This window comes from Pantherophis guttatus, chromosome 2 (assembly GCF_059756535.1).
Source record: "Pantherophis guttatus breed Tessera chromosome 2, ASM5975653v1, whole genome shotgun sequence".
NCBI classification, from domain to species: domain Eukaryota; kingdom Metazoa; phylum Chordata; class Lepidosauria; order Squamata; family Colubridae; genus Pantherophis; species Pantherophis guttatus.
The window spans coordinates 210633618-210646718 of NC_142064.1; the positions used below are offsets into that span (position 1 = coordinate 210633618).

The following is a 13101-nucleotide window of genomic DNA, read 5'->3' on the forward strand; positions in this document are numbered from 1 at the left end:
TCGCACTCCATTCTATCATTGGTACTACTTGTAAGTCAACTAACTGTTGACTTACAACAGTTCACTTGGTGACTGTTCAAAGTTACAACAGCACTGAAAAAAGTGACTTATGACCATTTTTCACAGTTACAACCTTTGCAGCATCCCCATGATCATATAATCAAAATTCAGATGAACTGAACACAATATTTTAAGAGTGCCTGACCTGTGGGGTTGGAGAGGGGAGGTGGACTTTGAAGTATTCAGTTTGACCAGAATTATCTTTAGGGACAGTCTTTGAAAGAGATCTAAATAGAGAATTGGATTCTGTTTTAACTTGGAATAAAAGTTTTAAAGTATAATTCTCAGACCCAAAGGTGCTTTTTAAGAGGCAGCTGAACTTTCTGAGGGATTTTTTTTTTTTTTTGGTCAATTACCTCTTGAAAAAGCACCTTTGGGACAGCCATGACTTGGATGACTGAGAATCTCCATAGATATAATTCTCAGACTCTCTCTAAATGTTACCATTGGACTTTAATTTTTAATGTTGCAAAAGGGGAATATTATTAAATATACAAGCTAATTTAATTAAACTATATTTAATGCTATTTAATGTTTATTAAATTTAAATTGGTGAGGTCCCTTGATGTGCATAGAACTGTGGGGGATATTTTAATTTCAAGGCTAGAAAAGTTCTATTGCTTACAAGTACAGTTATTTTAGGATGGAATTTCCTTGGATCCAAAAGAACAAGCAATCTGTCACAGGAATCTTATGAGGTTATCTTGCCTGCAGTTATGGCATGTAAAAAAGAGTTTGTATGTAAGATAATCCCTTAGTCAAGCAATTTTGCCTCACCAAAATTTTGGTACTACCAATTAAAATGGATATTTGAAAATACCTCACTCATTCTTCCGCATATAAAAAAGCAAAATCACCTTGAAATTTTTATGCTGTATGTATGTACTCACTCTAAATATTTTTCTACTGAAAACACAATCAAGGTGCCAAGAGCATGCTTGCAGTGCCAATAAGACTGAACTTGCGGTTAGTATCAGGAATGACTGAGTGATGGCCATATTGAAAGCATTTCTCTTTTTCTTTTCTATCATCATCATCATCATCATCATCATCATCATCATCATCATCATTATTATTATTATTATTATTATTATTATTATTATTATTATTAGCTTTAATTTATATGCCACCCTTCTCCGGAGACTCAGGGCGGCTTACAATGCGTTAAGCAATAGCCTTCATACTTTTGTATATTTATACAAAGTCATCTTATTGCCCCCACAATCTGGGTCCTCATTTTACCTATCTCTGAAAGGATGGAAGGCTGAGTCAACCTTGAGCCTGGTGGGATTTGAACTTGCAGTAATTGCAACAGCAGATATTAAAAGAGCCTTGGTAGTACAGGGGTTAAAAGAGCCTTGGTAGTACAGGGGTTTAAGACACCCTGTTATTAAGTTGGTTATTAAGACCAGCTGCCTGCAATTACTTCAGGGTTCGAATCTCGCCAAGGCTCAAGGTTGACTCAGCCTTCCATCCTTTCTAAGGTAGGTAAATTGAGGACCCAGTTGTGGGGGCAATAAGCTGACTTTGTATAAATATACAAAAGGATGAAGGCTATTGCTGAGCACATTGTAAGCCGCCCTGAGTCTTCGGAGAAGGGTGGCATATAAATCAAATTTAAAAAAAAAAATAACAGTGCATTAGTCCACTGTGCTACCAAGGCTCAATTATTGTTGCAGTGCTTCATTTTCTCTTTTCTTTCTGAATTCTCATTTTATTAAGATAATTTTTAAAATTCCAGAATTGAAGATAGTTCAGTTTGCCTCAGTTTTGGCCTTCCCCTTTCATTTCTTAACTTCTGTATCAGCGGTATTAACATATTTGTTTTTTTTGAAAAAAAAATTCCCCATTGATAGAATAAAAGAAATTTGTACAGTCAAATAAAAGTGGTATAAATGCTGGATGGTTTCTTTCCCTTTTTAATTAAGGGGAAAAAAGGCTCAAATGCCTCAGCAAACGGAACTCCTGAAAACTTTTGACATTTGACTCTTAACATTGAATAGAAATATTGACAGGCTTTCAATTGCCCCCACTAATAGGCAAGAATGGCTCTTAGCTTCTCTCTTCTTCTGGGTAAGGCTGATGGGATGAAATGCTGCCATGAGCTATTGTACTGTAGAGTTGATGGATGTTTCCAATCTGAATCCCCTGACAGAACAGTAAAATCTTGGCTTTGCATGCTGTGTACTGTTACCTGGTCAAAAAGAGAAACCTGACAAGTAACTAATGAATAGAGAGACCCGGCTGGCTGTGTTACCTCATTAGAGACAGATAAAATCGGTGATCTTTTCCTTGTTCTTATCTCTCACCTTAAAAGTGGATAAATGAGGGAGATTCTTGTGTTCACATTTGGAATTTATCAGTAGTGAAAGAAGCAAGCCGACAATATGGTATAATGGTTAATGGAGAACTATTTGAAGGCCACGCTCTGGAGGACTTTGGCATTGCCTCTCTTGTTGTCTGGCCTAAATGTGCTTTAATTTTTGTATAACAGATGATTAGTATCTTATTCCAGACTAATATTTGGACATTGAGATATTTAGACATGTTGGCCACAAAACCCCACCTGCTGCTGACATCCAGAGTTTCTTGATTTTGTCTTCTTTGTTGCTTTCTGCTCATTTCCCCCCCTCCAAGCAATTAATCAAATATAGGGGGGGGGGAGTAAAGAATGGTTGCCTTCCAAATCTTCCCATTTTGGACAGTGGATATGGATTGAGTCTACATGGAGGAGGTGAGTGAATGGACATGAGATATAATGAGAGCAAAAAAAGCCCATGGCTAGCAGGGGCTATCTTTATGAAGAGCCCTCAGAACTCGGGGGCTAACATTGATTGTGTCAATCAGTGATATTCTGGGTATAAACAATGGTCATTGTGTGCAATGTAGAAGTAAAGTTGCACTTTCCATTGAATATTTCTTAAAAATCCTAATCTGAATTTATCTGTGTATCTCAGTTGCACTCATGAATATAGCAGCAGCAAATAATTGAAATACATTTCTCAACTCAGGTATGAAGTAAGTATAAAATAATGTTTTATACTTACTTTTATACTTACTACATTTAAAACCAATATCCATGCATTTGTTGATCTAGAATAATGTCCTTCTAAAATTTTGACTTCTCACAGTCTGGGAAGTGGCAAATCTGTGACAGGAAGAGAGCTGCTTAAGTATTATCTAATATCAGCAAAAAGTTGGGGTGGCAGAGAGAAATGGAGAAATAAATTTATTCTTCCCGACATTGTACAGAAAGAATGAAACTATTAATGAGGCTAAAACTGCTTTCAAATCTTCCAAACCACTGAAGTTTGACTGCCTTTAGCTCTTTGTGATTTGTTTATGTGTTTCTTCTGCTTGTGAGGCTTTTTAAATTTAAGGCACAGAAACCAATGAGCTTCAAATCAAATTATAACAGACTGCATAGCTTTACATTTCAAAGAGCTTAAGGGAGAATGAGTGTGGCTCTGAGTATGACTCTTTATGTTGCTTTGCAGAAACTGAGGTGACTTTTTTTTCAAGATTGTATGATTACTGCTGGATTCTAAATCCCTGGCTACTTTTCTGCCAGTTATTTTATTTTACTTTAATTAATTAATTACTGAAATTCAAAAGGACTCTTAGCATCTTATATTCCCCCCTTGTAGGAAGAAAGTTAAAAATAGAAACAGTATAATTACCTTATAAATGAAATTACAAAGAAAACCTTGATATTTGAGAAATCCTTAGACATTGAACAAATTCATAATCAGGTTCACCAGTAGTTCCTACCCAGGGCTCTGGTAAAAACCCAAGTGTCAATGGCTTCCTTGAAGCTTAACAGAGCTTATCTCTACCGATTAAAGAATCTCTTAATGATGAGCATTTATTAAAAAATGTCAGTTAAAATAGTTTAATACTGGATCAAGGGTAGGGCATAGTGAAACTAATGCTGACTGGATTTGTGCAATGTTTCTGAATAAATGGGGAAGTACAGCTTCAGAATGCCCAGAAGTTTGAATGCCCAGGGGTCTATGATTCATTAAAGGAGCCATGTCTCTTTCTACAACTGAAAATATCTGATGTCTGTTTCTATGCCCAGAAATAATGTTTAAATCTATAACTTTTGTAGTAAATTCTAATAGGTTCTACTGTCTCTTATGTCACACTAAATTATGATTAAATAAATCTAATTGTAAACATAACTAATATAATTATCTAGATAATTGTTACCATGCTGATTTAATTTTGCTTTTATATATCCCTTTAATGTTTATTAGTATCATTATTCAACAGCAAGTCTTCACTTTATCTTTGTCTTTTGAACATAAACAGTGTTTGAGTTCTTTAACACAGCACATTTCTTTCTTGTTACAAATGATAGACTTGAAATGTTCAGTGTGACTGGTTGTGAATTCCTAAATATTGAATTGTAAGATTAAAGGCCACTCTTTGAATCTGAAGTGTGGAATGAACGCCATTCATGGTTCCTGTCCTCCCTAGTTTTTCTTTCTTTTCTTCTTTTCTTTTCTTTTCTTTTCTTTTCTTTTCTTTTCTTTTCTTTTCTTTTCTTTTCTTTTCTTTTCTTTTCTTTTATTATTTTCTTTTATTTTCTTTTATTTTTTATTGTGAATGATGAAGGTGTTTGTGTCTTTTGGTATTCTAGTCTTTATTGCAGCTATTCATATATAAGTGGCAGATGCTAATTTACTCCTTTTAAATAACAAAATTAAATGACTTTGGGAACCTCTTTCTGATCAATTGATTGTAGCACTTTAAATGTTAGTTGGAATGGATATAAAAAAATTACAGAAGAGATTGGTTAAAGAGCAGATTATAATCTGTTGAAAGAGAAGTGAGAATGTTGATTTCTGGGCAGGATTCAAAAACTAAGCTAACAGTGGTATTTAATACTAGGTCTTTTGACTTTTAATGATTGAATGCCTTGAAACAACATAGAATCTCAATATTGATTAAGGGAGAAGGCAACCATTTTAATTTTTACTTTGTAGCTTGCAGTTTGATTTTTTCAATTGATCTCTATTGATGAAAAACAATGATCCTGAGCTAGTTAATAGAAAGCATAGCTGCTGCAAAGGTCACAAGAATCAGTTTCTAACCTTTTCTTTCCTGGCTGCCTGCGTTTAGCTTTTGGGAGGAGGGGGGGAAGAAACACTTACAAGAAGCTTGTTTTCTGTCTCAGCATCTCTCCTATCTGACAGCACAGCCTGGTAATTGGCTTGCCTTCCATCCTGGCACCACAGTGGAAAAGCTCTCAGCTAGTTCACTCTCTTTGGGTTAAAGTAATGAGACCGCCTGGGATAATTCACACAAGTCCCCAGCTGCGCTGATTGCTATTTGGGAGGTGGCTGATTGCAAAAAGGGAGAAGGACCACATAGGCTGCTGGCTTTCCCCTGTGCTCACTAGGCCGCCTTCCCCTCTTTGGGACTACTTTCCAACCACTCTTTAAGTCCTATGCTTCAAAATCTTTGTGTGAATAGTAATGTCTTATCTTATCTTTCAGACTATCACTCAGAGAGTGTTAAGCTCAGTTCTAAATAACAAATACAACAGCTGGGAAACATGCCTAGTCCTTAAAATTCCCTTCAGGGAATGAACAATTGTACTTAGCTTCTCTGAATTATCTTTTAGGAAGATGTTCTGTAATTTTTCATTCCACTTTTATTCTGGGTGGCAGTATTAAGTGCAGATTCTTTTCTTTCTGAGTACCATTCACATTCCTGTGTACCATATTTTATAATAAGCAGTGGCCTTTTGAATTTTGCTTGATAAAAAAAAAGTGAGTTTGTTCCACTGAATTAACCTACTGGTTATAGCTGCTTCGGGATTCTTTAAAGACAGATGCATCTCTGAAATTTGAAATGATCAATTCTCCTTTTAACCCTAATACTTCTTTATTTAATTGATTAGAATAATTAGACATGCAGGCCATCAAATCTTCATGAGGCTTGAGTTGCATATAGAGAAGGTTACATACCCAATATAATATAAAAAGAACAAAAATAATGGACAACCACCCAAGAAATGTAAAACATATCTAAAAAAACATAACATACCAAAGAGTTCACAAATCATCCCAGCCTGGGCCTGCTGGAAGAACCAATTCTTCATGGCTTCTTTTCAAATCAGTTGATTAAAATAAGTACTCAGAATTCTTGAAACTTTATATATAGTGAAAAATTTGTTCCACTGTTTATCAAGATACCATTTATGATGAAAATATTGATATCCTCACTTTAGAAAATTTAGTTGGATTTCTTTAACTCTAGGATAAAATTCTTAAACTTAACATTCTCTTTCTGAATCTCATCTTGAATATGATTTTAAAAGCCTTTTCCTCATGTTTGTTTGGCTTTTCAAAATTATTCCAGCTTCTTTCTGTATATGTTATACATATACATACATACATACATACATACATACATACATACATACATACATACACACACACACATATATATATGTACTTTATATTATATATATGACATATGTAGTAATGAATGTTTCTTGTTCTAATCAATAACAATATTCCTAAAATTTAAAGAAGCCATCTTCCATCTCAATAACTTTCTTTTTTCTTATCCTGTTACAGTTTGCTGATCATATTTCTTAATGTGGTATACAAAAAGAACACAATATGTAGAAAGTGATAGACTCTAGAGGCATCATTAACTGTGTTCTGTTTGTCTAAGAGCAGCCATGTAACCTCTGTTGTCTCTGCAACTGTGTGCGCCCTCTCATAAATACACATAATTTACAGGATCCACTGTTGTATTCTATGTTTGGAACCATTAGCAGTATTTTTCCCTTAGAAATCTTTTGGGAAATAGAGTTCATTGCTTCCTTATATAGATTTCTAAGGAGGTCTCAGTCAAGAGTTCTGGTAGATAAATTCAAACTAGTCACTTGATAGATAGCAAAATAATAGTTTTTCCTCCTTTCAAAGAAACCATATACAGATATTTTTCTTTACAGTTATGTAGTTTATATACCCCTATGTTGCACACACTACTTCTCTCTCTTTGTTGCATATATATTATCCACCTTACTACTCTTTCTGCCTCTTACTGTATGTGTTACTTTGCCTCTCTCACACCCATACTACTGTTGGAAGAAATATCTTCTGGGTTCAGCTCCAAGTGGGGAAAAAGACACTGGAAACATGGAGACTGCTTGGAAAGATGGTTTAATGATGGACAGGATCACATGGCTTGAGTTCCTGAACAGAAAAGGGGCGAGATACAGCAAGTCCCCGGGTTTTATGCTCTCTCTGGCTTTGAACTTCCTGGGGCCCAGAAAGAGTATCCTGATTGGTTGTCAGACTCCCAGGGGGTGGGGGTCTTAGCTAGCCTTGCTGGCTGATGTAATCTTCCCAGGTGCCATGTGGTGAGTTTCTGTTGCTAGATGGGTCCCATTGTGTTAGTTTCTGTTAGATGGGTCCTATTGTGTTGCAGATGATGGTCCTTTGACAAAGGATTGGGTTTCTGCCTCTGGCCCATTAACAAAGGGTGGGGGGCAGGAAGGTGGGAGCTGCTTTGTCTTTAAAACATGCTTCTCCATTTCTCATCCAGGGAAACATAATATTTTGTCTTTTTAATATTTCCCAAAATATTTCATTCTTCTAGGAAAGGGGTGGGTGATACTTTCCTACACTACCATTTCTTTTTATATTTTCCTCAGTTTAGATCTTGGCTCTTTTTCATATGACAAAGCTTTGCAATTGTTGGAAAAGCAAGTCAGAGATTTGTCTGGTGGCCATTCTATCTTTCATATGAGGACCCAGATTGTTGGGGGCAATATGCTATTTAGTATATGTCGATTGTTGTAAGCCGCCCAGAGTCCTCGGAAAGTGGGCGGCATAAAAATATGATTAATAAAATAATAAGTAAATAAAATAAATATATCTTTATCATTCTCCCAACACTTCAAAGCAATCAACAAAAGCTCTCTTTAAAAACTCTCTACCCTTGTGACTAATTACACAAAGTAATTATAACTTCTTTTTAAAATTCATCTGATCTCTTTTGATAAACATCTATACTTGTCTTCAAGTTATTGCCCAACAATGAATTAAAGCTATCTCTTTACAAATAGTTCTAGAGCCTACAACATTTTGCCTGGCATCATTGTCAACTTATTGTCTTTCTCCTTCTTTGTTTTGACAAAAACGTTTTGGTAGTTTTAAAAAACAGCCAATACATCATTATTACTGAAAATAGAAGGCATGAGAAAGAGGAAGAAAATACTGCAGTTATGCTAATTCCAGTGGGGGATTCCATTTTATGCAAGAAAATTTTCTGTCACCATTTAGTACTTTTAAAAACAAAAGTGCAACAATTATGGCCTTGGGGGTTTGCCCATGACCTACCGGTATTCCTAATGCAGTCCAGAGTGGGCGGTGCCAAACATGTCAGCCATAACATGCCTGCTTCACCCTTTAAAACCCCTAATCCTTTCACAAAATTTATCTGGTCATCTGGTCATTTTAAGAGTGTGGCTCGTGACATGCTTGTTAAAACAGGTGTGACCTTTTAGCCCTGTACAAGTCATAAACTATTATTTATGTTTTAAATTTAAAGATAAGAGATCAGTGATGTGAATTAAATATGATGGTAAATATTGTTGGTTACGTCTCTCTATTTTTTTTTTCTTTTCTTTTCTTTTCCACGCAAACTACCTTGAAAGTGAAACATGGGAGTGCACATAAATAGCACAAAGGAATAATGTTTAGGTGCATAATTTGTATAGTTAAGTAGTAGAATGGAATTAAATATGAATTTATTATACTTATAGGCAATAGGAAACTTCAATAGATTATTCCCAAGAGAAGAGAGCAATGCATTAAATTTGAATGTGCCCTTTTCCGTTTACCCTTTTCATTCAGTGCAGATGGGGAAAGGGGGAGATTCTTCTATTTGATAATGAACAAGGTCAGCGTTTGCAATCTGAAGAGATTGCCAAAACAGGCTCACAAGTAAAAACAATCCTGTATAGGAAGTGCTTTTTACATTTTTTGAACAGCCAGTCTTGTTGCAAAAACCTCTTTCTTTAGCTTGAAGGACTGGCAGGGTAATTTGTTAGGTCATGCAATTCACAGAGAGAAGGGGAATGAATAGCTTTCTACACATATGTATAATCTGTCCAAGGTGATGGTCACTGCAGGCCCTGAATTAGATTGACTTCTCAGATTGCAAGGCATTCATATTGCAGTATTCACACTTGCACAATGTTGCACTTAAAGGATTTTACCAAGTTGGACAGTTGTCACTTCCCGGTTCATCTGGTTATACTGTTGTATATGTCTGTGCGTGTATACTAGAATGCAACCTCCTCAAAGTGTGATGGAGACAGATGAGGTGTAAATTGCATAGTGGACTGTATTCTTTAGGTGAAAATTAAAAACTTTCCTGCTTTTTGTGCCAGTGTTTCTCACTTTCCAGCTTCCTGCAGGCTTTAAATTGTTTATCCCTGCCTTTTACTGCAGAAGAAATATTATACACTGATTCTTTCTTTGTTTCCAATGGGAAATATTATACACTGATTCTTCCTGTTTCCAGTGCTTGGACTTATTATTGACCCTCAAGATGCTTGCCTTACATTTGTCCTAGCAGAAAGTTTATCTTAAATCTAAATTGAAGCTATTCTTCAAAAATTTGATAGTTATCTTTGGATGCAGATTGTAAACAAAAGATTTGCTGGAGCGGGGGTTTATTGTTAGGCCATTGATCCGGCTTTGACATGTGTACCATACCTTTTTCAACTTCTAGTTGATTGGATGCAGGGAAGAGTGTGTTAGATTGCAAAGTAGACAATAGATTAGGGTTCTTAGTTTGCTTACTAAGTGAGCACACCTAGGATAAAATCAAACTTTGATTGCAACAGTGGTTTACTAGCCAAAATGTAGCCAAATTGACTCACATTCTCCTTACTGTTTCGTATGGAATGCTGCACGCAACTTGGGTATGGTTAAAGTTAAAAACCTAACCTGACCAGAAGCATAAAGATTGGTGGAAATAAAAATAAATTGGCATATCTAGTTATGACAAAGAAATGTGGAAAATTGTGACATAAAATGTATAATATGAACATGGCAACAAGCTTATATTAACAAATGAAAATTTAAATGAATAAACTGTATTTTGTAAGACTGCAATTATAAGAAAGGGGAAGTATATACAGTAGTACATCTTTATTATTTATTTTAATACAAGGAAATTAAAAAGGATAAAAAACAAAAAATTGAAGTAAATATTGTAATATAATCATACTTTTTAAACAACGTGTTAAGCCTTGACCCCACAGAATAATAATAATTAGTCTTTTCATTATATCTCTTTAAGAGCTAATTCAGAGTGGCTCTGTTTTTCCATCATAAAAGGGTAATACTGTTTGCTTTGTCCCAGCTAAATAAATCCACAGTTCTTCATATAATGATAGAATCAGAGTGATATAATTCAGAGTCATATTCACATCATTAAACTAAAGCACCTTCCCAAATTTATATTAAGAAATCAATGAATATTAAAATTAAAAAAAGGATAATGGAACAAGTATGGATAATATGTGTAAGAGTCCTCTCCATCATTTTATATTTCCAGAATAATGATGCTAGCATTCAAACTTTATTAAACTAAATTCCTCTTTCAATAAAATGATTTAAAATTTTATTGGCAATTAGCTGATTTAAAGTATTAATACCCCTATTACTCTGTTAATGTAAAAAAACAAAAAACACCTGCAATTTTTAGATGGGGATTGTCCCTAAATTTATCAGGTGAATAAAGATCAAAATTATATTTCCAAATAAAGTTAAATTTTATACTTTTATCAAAATATATTTCAAAGTTTGCAGAATTTAATATTGGAAATACAATAGAAACTTGAATGCAAAAAGAACCTAGCCCCTGCCATGAGGTCAGGGGAATCATGAACAATTTTTTACAATGGATTTGGGACTTGATCACTTGACTTTCATAGAGAAATGGAAGTTTAACCAATGCTAATATCTGAAAATCTGTAAGATTAAAATCCCCCTCAACACAAATTTTGTAAAGAGTGTTAATGACTTATACACTCTGCTTGAAATACATTAAAGTTGTTAAAACGGAAATCCCTTTGAGTTATATCAAACTTGATGTAATATTATTTTTTATAATATTTAACTTTTGCCATAAATTCACTGGGATTTTAAACTAGTTATATTAAAATCAATCTGAGATGAACAGTTTGAAATATTCACATCTAGTTAACTGATTTTCACCCTTGGATAATTATTTCAAAATATTTAATGAAACGTAAAGCACCGAGTTAATCTTAGCTTTTACAGGTTAGAACAGATACCATAAAGCCTATAGCAGTAATGGCTAACCTTTTTGCCATCATGTGCCAGGAGTGGGGGTGGGGTGGGTTTACGTGTGGATGATCACACTCATAATTCTATGCGCCCTGACCCCACGCATACGCGCATGACACCCCCCGCTCCCCCAGCTCCTGGCATGCGATGGCACGGTAGGCCCATTTTTTGCTCTCCCCAGCCTCCAGAACCTTTATAGGAGTCTGGGGAGGGTGAAAACAGCCTTCCCCACCCCCCCGGAGGCCCACTGGAGGCCGAAAACGGCCTGTTTGCCAACTTCCGATGGCACAGGAAGGCCCGTTTTTCTCTTTCCCCAGCCTCCAGAGCATTTCTAGGAGTCTGGGAAAGGCGAAAACAGCCTTTCCCACCCCCCCGGAGGCCCTCTGGAGGCCGAAAATGGCCCATTTGCCAACTTCTGGTCCCACTGGAAGTTGGCAAACGGGCCATTTCTGACCTCCAGAGGGCTTCCAGGCAAAATAACTTTGTTGGGTCATCAAGTGGTTCTTGTCCATGTTTTTCTCTCCTGGAACCAAATTCTTTTGGACTCCAAGATCCTTCTCATAATTACTACCATTGCATTTGGTTTTTCGTGCCTCAGTATAGAACCTTACTTTCCTCACCACTGAATTTCATTATGTTAGATAGGGCCCAATGTTCAAGTCTGTTGAGATCCTTCTGTATTAGTTCTATAGTTTGTTGATTTATTTATTTATATCCTGCCTTTTTTGTTTTTATAAATAATTCAAGTTGGTGAACATACCTAATACTTCTTCCTCTTCCTATTTTTCCCAAAGTAGCAACCCTGTGAGGTGAGTTGGATTGAGAGAATGACTGGCTCAAAGACACCCAGATGTCTTTCATGCCTAAAGCAGGACTAGAATTTATTTCTCCTGGCTTCTAATCTGGTACCTTAGAATATGTGACACAGCAAAATAGACTGGCTATTGAAACATATACAGTATAGAATAACTTATTTCATCTCTGAGTGATCACTTTGCTTGCTGCTGTGCAGTGAGATGTAATTGAATTCCATGAGATGTCTCTTGAATACCATCTCTTGAAGAGGGTATTCAAGAGAGGGGATATGGTCTCCATGCAAAAATCTATTCTAAAATAGATAAAAAAATCTATTTTAAAGAGTAAGTACAAAAGAAATTTATTGGCTGCTGAAGGTAAATCACAATTAGGTGGAAACAGAGGATGTAATAGATTGGGTTATTTTAAATGGGGAAGGAAAGAGTAATTTAGGTTATGATATGTTAAAACAGAAGAGGTGGGGAATAATTATACTATTCTAAAATATTATTTTATTTTATTTTTTAGAGAGCTTAAAAATTTCTAGTCTTAGATAACTGAGGTGGGTAGTGGATGGATTCCAATGTACCTCCTTTCATGGGATAATCACTCACTTTTCAACAGGGCTATTACCCCATCAGGCCATGAGTGAATTACGTTCTCTGTGTTAGGAGGGTGGGAGTTAGAGACAAGGAGGGATGAATTTTAAACCAATTAGAATAAATCTTTCTGCAAATGTTGTGGGCTTCTATTTGTATTCCACAGGGCCTTGTTACAAATAATGAAAAAGTAATGACTGGTTTTAATGAGGCGGAGAATTATCTCTAGGCAAGAGATATCATTTAATCAGCAATTGCTTTTATCTATTTTAAATTGTGTCTAGTGATGCAGA

At 35.5% G+C, this 13101-nt stretch overlaps 1 protein-coding gene and 1 long non-coding RNA gene across 5 annotated transcripts in view; one reads left to right on the top strand and one right to left on the bottom strand.

Annotated features, from left to right (window-relative positions):
- Positions 1-13101, top strand: part of TEX264 (testis expressed 264, ER-phagy receptor) — a 163246-nt gene that overhangs the window by 71764 nt on the left and 78381 nt on the right. The gene's annotated exons all lie outside the window — the stretch shown is intronic.
- On the bottom strand, positions 1998-3880 carry LOC117678652 (uncharacterized). The gene is made up of 3 exons (XR_004595083.3): positions 3741-3880; positions 3108-3208; positions 1998-2254 (listed from the first exon to the last, which is right to left on the bottom strand). It is a non-coding gene; the product is annotated as an uncharacterized LOC117678652 (long non-coding RNA).